Here is a 13,541-nt window from a genome sequence, read left to right on the forward strand (position 1 = left end):
TCGTCCTCAAATGGCACTGATTGGTTTGAAGCAGTTTTGGTTTGACACAAACGTTGTAGACTGGAGCTTTGCAGAGTGGATTTGCCAGACAGGGAGTCTGACAAATCCATCTGCTTTGTAAGGTTATGGCTATATATGGTTACTCAATAAATGGCCTTGCCAAATGATAAAGTGCATGTAATATCCTCAGTATGCCTCAAGGAATTCTCTGTATTTGTACAGTGAGAGATGACAGAAAGAGCTTAAGAAAGATACAGATTAAAGGAGTGGTTCAAAATAAAGCACAACAACATCATTGTAAACCTCTTATCGAGTCCTAGAGGCATGCTGTGACCCTGTTATAGAACCATTCTGATGATGGAAGGTGATACAGATGTCATAAAGATGGACAGGGCCACTTTAACACAACTCTTTACTTCAATATTATGACTTGTAATTTCATATGGTGGCTCTAAAATGCTTGCAACAAGACTTGGCACCGTGGGAGACATGACAGCTGCCTATTTGCATTGCTTTTGTTTGACTTTTCTGCTCTGCAGGTCTGCAATTTAGAACTGAAGTAGTGTGGAATGTCACTATTTAAATTGGCTGACTTGCATGTGAAGTGTGTGCTCAGTGTTGCAGGGAAATTGGGTGTCTCTATGCCTTATTTTACATGTCGACTTGTCTTTTTGCCAGCATGTCTCTCTCTTCCTGTTTTCTACCTGCATGCAGATGTCTTCGTATGCCTCATTGACATGGAAATGAAATGAAGATTCAAACTGTTTAGTTAGATTACAGCTTCTCTTAGCAGAAACAGAGAGGAGAGGTCTCATGAGCTTTCACAACTCCTTTGAGTGGCATTAGAGCAATCCACGTCCTAAGGGGTAAACGCCTTTGGCACAGGACAGAGAGACCGAGAGAGAGAGAGAGTCCTCCACTGTCTGCATGCATCTCCATCTGCATGACATCCACTGTGGAGCAACAAAAAAAAAAAAAGAAGTACGTTTGTGATTTTACTGTTTGTGATTAGTACTCCCTCACCCTCTGGTGTTTCAGGTCCCAAAGACATAAAAAAAAACAAACTGTGTGAGGTTTCAGGCAGTCGTGCTACACCAGTCTAGATTAGTGTGATTGTTATCCCAGAGGAAGCTGCATGGGCTCGAGTGAAAAAGCGAAAACACATGAGTTCAAAATTACTCAGATCTCAGCACAGTAGGTGATTCAGCTGCTTATATTACAGTGTGTTTAACCTTCCCAGTGGGCCAGTTTAACAATGAGAGCTGAGCTGTTTGCGGGAACTGCCTTAAAAGAAGCACACATGAATTTGTAGAATACTTTTTAATGTGAATAACTGCAACGTTACCTACGATGTCTACATTGCATGCACATTAAAGTTGAGTTACAGTTAAAGTTTGAGGACATGTAACCTGACTACTGTCTGTGTTTTTTTTTGTCTGGACTGGATACTGGGGTAGATAACAGGGGCAGTGAACTGTGGAGTGCTGATGAGGCTGTGATCCTTGCGGAGACTGTATGTCCATGTAGGCGTGCCTAACTTGCTGACTGAGGTGGCTGAGAAGTTGGGGATTCACGTCTCTTGGGCCAAAACAAAGATCCAGGCATTTGGGGATGCCTTGGGTGTTGCCATCAAATTCAGAATCAAGTGTTAAACATTGATTAGCTGGCTGTGTGGCTGAGATCAACTGCAGACTTTGACTTGCACATTGACTGATGGGTTTGCTGGGGTGGTGCACACAGTATCTGAGGATGTGGATGAATGTCAGAGTCTATTGGTCCTTCGTCCTCCTGGTCTTACTATATACTCATATGAGGCCTGGACATTGACTGATGGCCAAAGGCACTAGCTGGACTCACTCATTTGTGACAACTTCTCTTTAGCACATCTTTAGGTATCGTTGGCAAGAGCATGTGTCTAATGCTGGAATGCTCAGGAGAGAGAGGATTGGAAGGGTCATCTGCTGCATATGGGAACAGGAGCTGCCTGGTTCAGCTCATCACATACTGGGTGCCCAGGACCCGGTCATTTGGACCAGACACCTGAATGCTACATGGACGGTTCAGCTGGGAAGATACCTGGTGAGATGAGGCATGAGCCTGGCTAGAGCCTGGTCGATGGCCATCAGAGGGCGGGAGCAGCACAGGGCCAAGGTTGAGGTGGCAAAGTGTGGAAGGGGCATATGCTCCCATACCTGACCTGAATTATGCCCACATAATCAGAAAATAATAATCTAAAATGATTTACATGAATTAAGTTTAAAAAAACATACAGTATCTTCAAGATCGTAACTAATCAATAAAAACAACATCAGCCAACTTATTTAAAAAATATTAGAATTAATTCAGGCGTCAGCCTATTTATAAAATTTGAATGCTGGTAAAGAAGTTTTAACTTGCCAGTGGTGCCATCATCCTGTGCCTGATCCCCGGTGACTGCCCTGCTCATTGCTATAAATTAGGCAAAAAGATAAAAATAATCATAATGAAAATATCACTCTGTCAGAACACACATTTCAGTCAGGCATTTCGACAGGCACCCCAAATACACAGAGTTCCACATTACTATGCAAATGACTTTTTCTATTATTTTCCTAAATTTTAATGCAAATGAATATTTTTCAAGTCATCAGCCGTAAGAGCATAATTCAAATGTTTTTGAACAAACTTCATGATGATAACCATTATTTTTTTCAAAATAAAAACCTCAAAATGCACTTTTCCACATTATTAAGCAGGCCACATGTTTCAGCAATATGGGAAAGAAAAAGGATCTCTCTGCTGCCGAAAAGTGTCAAATAATGTAATGCCTTGGACAAGGAATGAAAACATTATGTTATATTTATAGATATTTCATGAAAAACTAAGCATGATCATCGTACTGTGAAGGAATTTTTGGCTGATTCAGAGCACAGACAGGTTCATGCAGATAAAGGCATAATGAGGAAGGTTTCTGATGGACAAATTCATCAGATTAAGAGAGCAGCTGCCAAAATGTCATTACAAAGCAGCAAACAGGTATTTGAGCTGCAGGTGCCTCTGGATTCCCACCAAACTCAAGGTGTAGGATCCTCCAGAGGCTTGCAGTCATGTATAAACCTACTATTTGGCCACCCTATCCAATACTCACAAACAGAAATGGTTGCAGTGGGCCCCGAAATACATGAGGACTCATTTTCAAACAGTCTTGTTTACTGATGAGTGCTGTGCAACCCTAGATGGTCCAGATAGAGGAGTAGTGGATGGTTGGTGGATGGCCACCATGTCCTAACAAGGCTGTGACGTCAGCAAGGATGTGGCGGAGTCATGTTCTGGGCCGGATTCATGAGGAGAGAGCTGGTAGGCCCCTCAGGGTCCCTGAAGGTGTGAAAATGACCTTGGCAAAGTATATAGAGTTTCTGACTGACCACTTTCTTCCATGGTACAAAAAGTGACTGACCACTTTCTTCCATGGTACAAAAAGAAAAACCATGCCTTCTGTAGCAAAATTATCTTCATGCATGACAATGCACCTTCTCATGCTGCAAAGAATCCCTCTGTGTCATTGGCTGCTATGGGCATAAAAGGAGAGAAACTCATGGTGTGGCCCCCATCCTCCCCTGACCTCAACCCTGTTGAGAACCTTCGGGGCATCCTCAAGCTAAAGATATATGAGGGTGGGAGGTGGTTCACATCAAAACAGCAGCTCTGGGAGGCTATTCTGACATTCTGCAAAGAAATTCAAGCAGAAACTCACCAAAAACTCACAAGTTCAATGGATGCAAGAATAGTGAAGGTCACATTAAAGAAGGGCTCCTCTGTTAACATGGAACTTGGCCTGTTCAGATGTTTTTGATTGAAATAGCTTTGATTTCAGTACATATGACCTCCTAATGCTGCAAATTCAGCGAATGACCATTTTCAGTTCTTTACAACCTATAAAATCTTTTAAAACTCATTTATTATCATTTATTTACTCAATTATGGAGTTTATTCAAAACATTTGAATTATGCTCTAACGGCTGATGACTTGAAAAATATTTTGACTGTCATTTGCATTAATATTTCGGAAAATAAGAGAAAAATGTCATTTGCATAATAATGTGGAACGTGGTGTAGCTGCGGTCAGCCATTTATTAGGTTTTGCTATTAATTACCTGAAAAACTTGGATAACTGGCCTCTTCCATGTAAATTGTTTAAGGGTTAAGGTGTTTTTCAAGATCCTAATTTGTGAATTTTGTAGAAAAGACTATAGCCTTACAAAGCAGATGGATTGCCCAGATCCCATGTCTGTTATCAGGCTCATTCATTTTGCAAAGCTCCAATCTGAAATATTTGTGCCAGGTCTAAGAACGGACTGGACCAAGCATCGTCATTAAGGAAATGATAATTCCTTCAGATGGGAGTAAAACTGGGTAGAGGGGTGTGGGCCTAATGCCAGAGTGTTTTAATGGATTATAAGTGCATTTATACAGTTTTTAAGTTATGATATAAGTTAAGTGAAACTGAAGATCGAATGTGTCCTTTCTTTTTCTATCCTGGCACTCTGGGGTATAAAAATGAAATATGGCAGCATGAGGTTGGGCCCATTAATGAAGTTTTGTTCAGCAGTTCCAGCTTCCCACACTCATATGCTGGATCGAGACAGAAGAAATCTTGGTTGCTTGTTGTTTCTTATAAAGAATTATGGAGTTTGGGGTGCACTGACATCTTAATAAGATTAGCATCCTCATCCCAGTATGCAAGCACCTGGGGGGAATTGATTCACTGACAGAAGTACTGTAAGTCAGTTAAACTTTCTTTATAGCACTTTAAAACACTCAGTTATGAGGTGCTACACAAGTAAATAAAAGCTGGCAATCAAGAGGAGAAATTTACATAAGTAAATCACAGAGTCAAAACAAGAATCAGGCACAAAACTCAAACAAACCAGAGAGTCCGTTGACGGTTTGTTTGCATGGGTGACTTTTTGAAGCATTACATCACTTCTGCAGATCTAATGGATTGTGGGAGTTTATTCTAAAGGGTAGGGGCTAAAACAGCATAAGAGCAATCACCTTTAGTTCTGCAGTGAGAGTGTGGGATAGAGGAAAGGCCAAGATGGATGATCTGAGTGGATGAGGGGTGATAAATGGAACAAGGAGGTCAGAGATGTAACTGGGGGGGAGGTCATGAAGTGCTTTGTAAGTTAAGTAGCAGGATCTCACTTTATTCTGACTTTCACAGGAAGCCAATGGAGAGATAAGAACAGGTCAGGTATGAGGCTGGTGGCTGATTTGAGTGAATAATCTGGATGCTGCATTTTGAACTGTCTGTATAAAGTGTAGAGATGATTGACTGAGACATGCATACATAAAGTTACAATAATCCAGATCATTAGTTCCCAGTGGGGTCCAGGACCCTCTTTGGGATGGTGTGGCAGGGTGGACACAAAGATCCTGTCTGCACTGTGGTTTTCAAAATTACATTTGCAAATATAAGCTAAAATCAAGATGAGATTCAATGAATAATTTTCTTTATAAAGAACTTTGGTAGGGATGCACCAATACCACATTTTTACAGACTAGGTACAGGAATGGGTACTTATGTTTTGGTACTCTATGAATACTACAAGTACTTAATGTTACCTTAACTGTTCTGTTTTTGAACGATTATTTTGTAGTTTGTTTCATTGTTTTTATCAGGTGTTCCTCATCCTTTCTCTGGAGAATGTATCAGTACATAGTTTTTACCCTCTTCTTTTTTTTTTCTTCTTCATTTATAATAAAAAACAAAAAACTGAAGACATAGCTCCAACTTTGACTGCATCAAACTTTAAAGTGATACTGAGCACAGATTATGCCATGTTTTATGTGTACAATACAAATAGTTAAACTTGGCACCGGCACTGATACCTGATCCTATCAGTAACTGTGCATCCCTAGTTTTTGGTAAGAAATATCTATCAATATCAAAGCTAAAATAAAATATACAGTAATTCTGAACATCAGGGCTGTCCCTCATTTTGATGCTTAATACAACCGTGCAAATATTTTTTTCATGACTTATTTTATAGTAAATCTCCCACAATTCCATTGGTTTTTCTCATGTTTGACCATAAAAACAGATCAGAGGTTGTCCAACAGGTTACATTGTCTGCCCATTAATAAATCTCTTTTCTAAATCAGCTATAAGGAGAGATTAATGCCAGCATTAAATTGGTGACACAACAGATAAACATTTTCTATCCGTGTATCCTTAAAAAATCAATATTGATGTTTTTGACAACGATGTATCACTTTTTCAGTTTCTATGGGACCAATCTCTGGTTAACCTTGTTTACAATTTAGCAGCAAGGAGCAAAATGGTTGTAAGTCAAATAAAAACAATTGAGCTCTGTACATTTGTCAGGGTACTTTCAAATTTTTTTGCACCTTAAAGCAAGATTACTTTCCTCAGTGTGCTTTAACATTAGTATCATCATTCTGTGTCCAAGCACATTGTGTATAAATGTACACAGTCAAATAGTTGGTTTATAAAGAAGTGAGAAGAAGCAAGCACTAAAAGCACTTGTATCATTAGGTTAGGTTAGTTGCTTAACCTCTCATTTCCAGATACTCTGCCTCCGTCTGTGCCACGATCTGCTCTCAGAGTAACTGCAGAGCAAATTCACTTCATTCTAGTCAATCTTTGCAGTTCCACTGCAGGTGGTCTGGTCCAACTCAGACTTGAGATATGTGCATGGTGTATTTTAGCACCAGCTGCTGCAAAACTGCATCGATCCACACAGAGCAGATCGCTCCAAACAGCTGGAAAAACATGCAAAGCACACTGAAACCCTGATAGCTATCCAGTAGGGGTGTGACTCTCTCCTTCTCAAGACAATTTGATTCGAATCTTGATTCACAGACTACGATTCGATTCAGTGGCAATTCATTAAAATACAGAACGATTCGGTCCGATTCGATTCGGTTCAGCATGAGTCGATCTGGTATAATCTGATTATTGAATCAAAATAATTTTTGCTTTAACAAAAATTAGCAAAAAAAGGGAAAGCAAGATAATTTCCTAACAATCTCAGTTTATTTGATCTTATTTATAAAACAGACTAAATGCCAGGCTTCCTGTGCAAACATTCTGAAATTATGTTTAAGAAAGTTTTCATCACACCCAGGTGTCTCACTTTGACATAAAATTGGGAGATGATTATTGAAATTAGTTTTTACTGGTACATGATCATCCTTCTATACTTGTAATTTCCTCAGCATTATTAATCCCAATAACAGTACAAATTAAATATCACATTTTGGCAAGAAGCACAAATTAAAATGAATTTACAGTCACAAGGAGATTTGGATAGGACAGAGCTCTGTGTGTCTGCTGGTACAGGAGAACAGGGGGTTAAAATAATATTGAAAACAGTCAAATTAAAACAGATTTCTATACATTTTTTTCCTTTCGTAATTCTTCATAATGTGAGTATTCAGTCTAAATGTTGCAAAAACATGGTTATTTCCTTCCTCTGTGTATCTGACCATTCTTGTTTGTTTTCATTTTTGAATTAATTCTCTGGAGAACAGCTGATCTCCAGCTCAGTGAAGTCCTCTCTGTTTAATATCATATCAGTGGGCTCAGATGTATTGATTATGTCACCAAATTAATCACTCCCAACAACACGTTACGGTTGTAAACCTCATGAAAAAAGGGGCTGTTGTTACAGTACAGACATGCAGACGTTTCAAAAGTTATCCTTCCTTCATATAAAGTCCACGTGACTTTTTCCTGAGGTGCAGGACTGTAACTGAAAGCTGGTGAAACACATCCAGATACCTAGCGAGCACCTATGGCAAACGGAGGTCTTGTTTGAAGGTAAAAGGTCACAGTGGGTCGCACACGAGTACAGACACTGAGCCAGAGCATGGCGGAACGGGCTATGAAAACAAACAGCAGAGACTTAATGAATCAATCTCTAATGTTAAATGCCGCATTTACCGATCCAGAGCTCTGCGGACCGATGCACTTGGACTGCTGACGTCAAGATTGGTTAACTGATCCATATCAGATTATCTTTACACCACTACTATCCAGCCTTACATAAATGAAATTAATGTTACTTGACAATCAAGTATATGAAACTATTACTAGGTTTTAAGTAATGTTAAATTGCAGGGTAGAGGACACTATTTAACTGTTGTTTTGTCAACACTCAAACAAGCAGAAAAAGAAGAAATGTAACAGTCTGAGCTTGTACTGTAGCCAAGTTTGCCTTCGCTGTAAAAAGAAATGAGGACAACGCAAAATTTCTGTCAACTTTTGTGTGGCTCTATTGACTTTTTTTTAAATTATAAAATAAGACATGTTGATTTGCTCTGATTAAGCCTGCAGCTTTGTAATGTGCAAATCCTAAAAAAGTCCTTTTTATCTTTGCACACATATGGACAGAGCATGCCAAAATTCAGTTTGGGCTGTTCTTGATCAAGTAGCAGAGAGGAGGAATCATGCATCCAATTACATTAGCTTATGTTTGAGAAACCACACAACTGTCCTGTACTGTAAGACCAAATACTTGAAGTTTTTTATAAAAATTATACAGTATGTGTTAACTTAAAAATCCAAAACAGCTATTTCTGCTCTATTTTTCTGAGTTAATAGAGCTCATTATTAGTTAAAGGTAAACCGTACTAAATTCTTTTTAGTATTTCTATTCATGGTACTCAAACTATTTGACAAATGTGCAGTCTTCTCAGAATTCCTTTGGGCATTAGACACTTTTTCACCATGAGTGAAGTTACTGACTCAGCTAGACAAGTCCTGCCTGTGGGGAGCTACCACAATACACAATGGATGGTATACTGATGCTGATGGAGGACTTCCTGCTTCAGTGTTAGCCTTTCATTTACTGCCACTTTTAGTCACTTAAGTGGGCCTACCTTGAGTGGCATACTTGAAATTGCCTACTAGTATGATATGGGTAGTACCACTTAGTTATTTGCACATTTTACTTAATTTATCAAGTGTTATTACAGTATCTGAAGTCACTGAAATTGAAGTGAACAACACTAAAAAAGTTTTGGTCAATGCAGCACACAATATCTAGTTTACATTACTGAGGTCAGAAAATTATTTTACTGAGTTTTTTAAGGCAATCAGTTTGCATGAATTTTCGAAGTAGGGTTAACAAATTGGGTTTACAGTGTATCGTAACTTCAAAATACAACACTGGATCATAAATCATCACTATATCAAGATTATGTTTCATTCTGATGCACAAGCAAAAGGTTATCTGGAGGTCAGTGGGTGACATAGCTACTAGGGCACCATTGATGAAATAAGTTAACTTTTTGCTGTGGAAAACCACATAATTTAACAAGCCACACATTCTTTGTGGCAGAACAAACATTTTATAACTTCCTGATGAACTCACCTGTGGTAGAAGGGAAAAAAAATAATTTCATATCAAAATCAACAGCAAATCAACCCCAAAAGGAAAAGTAATCCACTGTTAACAAATCAGTCCCCGTAGTTCTCCATGGGATTTTATATCCCCTGGTCTCAAGCTGCTCAGGCCTGCGTTGTGCAGCCCTCCAGTGTGCAAGGAGCTAAGCTGCTGTGCATCAGATCACTGCACTGGATTTGAAAATTTAAGGTTAGTTTCTGTTTCTTGGGGATAATGGAGTCCATCCTGCAACTGAATATGTTAATGATGCTTTTATTACTTAATTTACCACTGAGTTCAGAGGATGGAGTGGGCCCATGCTGCATGGATACGATGCTATTGGAAGTCATATAAGACGTTTGGATTTTCCTTCACAGCTCTTCTCACTAACATGTTCAGCATGGTTGCATTCACATCCCCTGCTGTGCTTGAGTACACATGAATTGTACCGGACACCACCTCCTCCAGCAAGCACGGATCAGATGAACATTAGATGAACTGGTTTTAGGGTCAAGTGTACTCAGACTGACTGTTTGACTTCTGGGTCAAAGCTCAGTGTGGCTGTGGATTGTGAGCAGAAGACCTCGGCCTGTTCTACTGAGGTGAATGCATGTAAAAGAAAATTAATTTTCAATATTGCATTAAATAGTTATGTTAGTCTGACTCTCAGAAATTCAAGTAGTACAATTTCAATAAGACAATAATTTGACTTTTATTAATGTTTTTATAGAAGGCAGCAGTGGGTTATTGTGGGTTAAAAATCTCCTGTGTTGTTTCGCTCCATGTATCCCTCCAAAGACACTGTACACAAAGCTTACCATGTGCCATTAATTTATTGTCACCTCTGTATCGATCCCCCTCTGTGTCCATTACACCCTCACAGAGGGACTAAATGAAGTGTCCTGTTCAGGTGGGAGACCATGACAGAGCATCATTCCTCACAGCCAAGGGGGGTCAGGAGATAAAATCACACAATTCACATGTGAACGAGAAATTTCATAATTGATGCCCCTAGAATACATCCATCAGAGGTGTCAGACACAGCAGGCTAGCCGGTTATTTTCAGGAAATATTGATTTCAATAATTTGAATGGTCATGCTTGCTGTGATTCATTACTGATCCAATAATATTCCAGAGAGAGTAACAGAAGAGGCAGGGATGTTTTTTTTTCCACATGACGGGTATTGAATCTATTAGGCAAGCTGACCACATGGGGCTGCTTTATTCAAAAACAAAGGCATCAATATTTTTTTTTTTTTTTTATTCATTTAAGCTAAGCATTATATATACTGCATTTATATGGGAGTTAAAACATTAAAAGACACTTCTATAGGGATTGTTCATTGTGATGATTAGGGTCTTGAATCTGCAAATGTTTTCTACCTAGAGTTAATTACAGGTAAGGGCGTAGCACAGGGGGGGAAAGGGTACTCATTTCCTGGGCCCACAGTAGGGAGGGGCTCTTGAGGAGCCTGCAATGAAAAGTGTGTTTTATCTGTTTTATCTTATTAATTGGTCTCATCATTGAATCAAAAGTGATTGGTCACTGATTGTTCTGACCAATCAGTGTTATTTAAGGAGAAAGAGGTTGTAGTCATGGGTAGGGTTTGGTTGTTACTGTTGTTGTTTGACTACAAAAGCTGACTTCTCCTTTATAATTTATTTGTATATCTAGACAGATAGAAATAGCTCGGTGTGCTAAATATTCCCTTTTCCAAGTAAATTCTACCAAGAAAAATATTGAAACAATGTAAAGGAATTGTGGCCTGGCAGATCTGGAAATTTTACCCCGGAAAAGACGGACCACTTTCTCTCCTGCCATCTCTAGTGTTGGCGCTTGAACAAATGAGATGAGATGCACCAAAGCAACTGTTGTGAGGCACACACTACCATTCATATCTAGGGTGTACAACTGTCCTGAATCAGCTGGTACATCCCGTATTTTTAGTTAAATTGTTTGTTCGAGTGGGATTCCCCTTGGCCTTTGCACTGATCACATCTATCAAATGGCACCTTTCAATCAGTCAAAGCTCTCTCACACACATCAGTGATACCTAAAGAACCAAACCCTGCTGAGATAAGTTTAGTTTTGGGGTGCTTCTGTTTGGTTCATGCACAAATGTAGGTTAAAATACAGATGAACCTGCAGAAAGACACAACTTTACAGTTAAGCTGCTCACTGACGACTTGGAATTATGCAAGTCGATGAGATGACTGAACACAGCATGATGCCACAGCGATGCACAAGGCAGCCATGCTAGCAAAAGGTGCCAGCAATACTATTGCAGTTTTTTTGTGACATGGAAAACACCAGAAGGTTAAAACATGCAGCAAGAGAGAAGCACCATATGTGCTCTGCACACACCTGGAGCAGGTGCAGCAAAGAGCTGATCAAACGTAAAATTTATGCGTGAAATGTGAAAGATTAAAATAAAGAACTTGATTTGTGGCCACATATCAATATCCACAGACTAGGAAACTGTGTGGATCTCTGACAAGGTCAAATATCCATAATTTAAGCAGGTATTAGTCTGTTTTTCTCCCCTTTTCACACACTCCTCACTAAGTAGACTTGTTTTGCAGTCCAGCTGAGCAGTGTGGATGGTATGGGTTGTTTTCTAGGACCCTTTCAAACTTTTTGATGTATGGAAACACAAAAAAATGCATGTCATGTTAGTTAGTAAGTTAGTACTAGTAAACACATTCACCCATTTACACCTAGTTCACAGAAAAGCTGCTGTGTAACATGTTTATCAGTTTTAAATAATCCCCTTGACAAACCACTGATAGCAGTGGGAGCAATTTGAGAGTTGTAGTGTAGTCCAAGGACACTTTTTCACAGACTCACCACCCTCAGTCATTAACTCAGTTTTGGATGGACTCAGTCAGACCAGAGTTTTTGCAGGTTTTGGGAAAGGCTAAACACACAAAATTAAAAGCTTATGTGGTTTTTAAAAAAACATCCTTTTGCAGTGAATTTAAGAAGATTAATACACTCTCCTGTCTGGATATGCTAAATATGAAGCAACAGCCTGCAGCTTAGCTTAGCACAAAGACCAGGGACAGGAAGCAACAGCTAGCCAGACTCTGAAGCTGGAAGATAACAAAATCCGCTTTCCAGCTCCTCCAAAGCTCACTAATTAGCAAGTTATATTTCACATATTAAATTTGTACAAAAGCCAAATAATGGAAACAATTCCCTGCCAAGAAACACCCTGGCATTGTGAATGCTCTCATTTGTCAAACAAAGCTTGAGCTATTTCATTAAGAATACGAGAGCTTTATCAGCACAATGTACTTAAAGTATCAGACATATTCCATCTAACTGAATGGCCCTCTGATTACAGACAACTTCCCTTTTCATATCCAAAAAGTTCTCTCACTCTAATATATGTGTCTATGGACAGTTTATTATGATGCATTATCTTTTAAGAATAAGTAAATAGTTCCCAAAGGCTCTTTTAAAGGATTAGCATTTAAAAAAAGGTGCATGAAAATAGAAATGCCTTTGACTAGCTATTTCCACCTTTGATTAGTGCATTCTGTGTTCCCTCTGCTCCTGATTCAGATGCAGCTTCCTTTCCTTAAATGCTGACACTAAGTCTTTGCTGCTACCTTGTGGCCAAGCTCTGTTACTACATAGGTGAGGTAGGGGAGGTAACAGTAAATACTTGATTTTTGATTTTTAGTTTAAATAACTAAACATTTCATTTTCAGTTTTTCTGAAATAAAAATCCACTACTAATGGTGTGCCTGAAGCAAAAAAGTGACATATCTTGGATTACATGTCTGTTTTTGTTGTTATTTTGCATGCTCTCATCTGCTCTGTAGGCATACAGTTCATATTGACTGATTTGGAAGGGAAAGGGTGATGCATGAGTGATGCACACTTCTCTTAGTGGGTAAGGTCCTTACACTGATACAGTGCCTATATAAAATATTCACCCCCTTGGATTTTTTACCCATTTATTGGTTTTAACAACCAATCCTAGTCAACATAATTCGGCTTTTTCTGGCAAAAATGAAAAGAAACCTCTTTAATATCAAAGTGCAAAGAGTTTTCTACAGAGTAATGTAACATAAACAAAAAATAAGTATGGTAAATTCAATGATTGCATAAATATTCACCCCTTCAAGTCAGTATTTAG

This window comes from Cheilinus undulatus, linkage group 8, assembly GCF_018320785.1.
Source record: "Cheilinus undulatus linkage group 8, ASM1832078v1, whole genome shotgun sequence".
NCBI lineage: Eukaryota > Metazoa > Chordata > Actinopteri > Labriformes > Labridae > Cheilinus > Cheilinus undulatus.